General features: G+C 30.9%; 1 non-coding gene across 1 annotated transcript; it reads right to left on the reverse strand.

Moving 5' to 3' along the window:
* Positions 1-529: 529 nt before the first annotated feature.
* On the reverse strand, positions 530-602 carry TRNAA-GGC (transfer RNA alanine (anticodon GGC)). Its single transcript has one exon. It is a non-coding gene; the product is annotated as a tRNA-Ala (tRNA).
* Positions 603-925: the final 323 nt, after the last annotated feature.

Below are 925 nucleotides of genomic sequence, written 5' to 3' on the forward strand. Positions count from 1 at the left end.
TATCATAAATTTAAGCTTCGTAATACTTATTAAATTCCTTTATCTTATTCAAAAGAGAACTAAATGTGTGAAAGGATTTGGAGATAAATGCAGATCTGTGGACTCCCTGTGGGATAAATTATATTAACATTCCTTTTCATTGAATCAAGTTTTAAAAACTAAGCATGTTCACAGTTACATTAAATTAATCATAATTCTCTTCTTCTTAGCAACTGGTTACATTTGCCTTTAGGTGTTTAAAATTAACAACGTTGCAACTTTTCTCTCAGGAATAATGCTAATTCAAATAAAAATATAAATCCAAATTTAAATCCACTCAATCCGAAAAATTTTAGACTATTACCTTATTAATTAATAATAATATTTTTTATTTTATTCTGCTTAACATTTATAGCCGTGGCTGCAAAAACAACATTCTTAATATTGTAAATATATGCTTTTCATTTTTCCTCAGCACTAGCAAAAAACTTCTGTAGTTTGTAGAGACATTAGGATTTTTTAGAGGCCGGTGAGATGAAAACCTAGCAACCGCCTTCGCCGGGAATCGAACCACGGACCTCTGAAATGCCGGTTCAGTGTGCTGACCACTACTCCACGAAGGCTCGCTAAGAAGGCAGAAGAAATAACAAGATATTCAGCAGATTTTCTACTTTATTTTGGTACACCAGTTCTTTCAATTACCGTTGACTCTGATAATTACTCTTTCAATTACTGCATATACGCTTACAATATTTGATATTATTTGATTTGAATTCACATCATTTTCTGCTATTTACAGTCCAGTCTTTTGAACTAAAGCAACATAATGATGTTTAACACATAAACATCACAAAAGTAGATGAATAAATAAAGAAATAATGCTTCTTAGCTATATTTAACTTAGTATCGCTTGAAGTAAAATAAAAGTGAACTACCGATTTCGTAC

This window comes from Stegodyphus dumicola, chromosome X1 (assembly GCF_044657685.1).
Source record: "Stegodyphus dumicola isolate Sdum_Otavi_A_Nest chromosome X1, ASM4465768v1".
Taxonomy (NCBI): Eukaryota; Metazoa; Arthropoda; class Arachnida; order Araneae; family Eresidae; genus Stegodyphus; species Stegodyphus dumicola.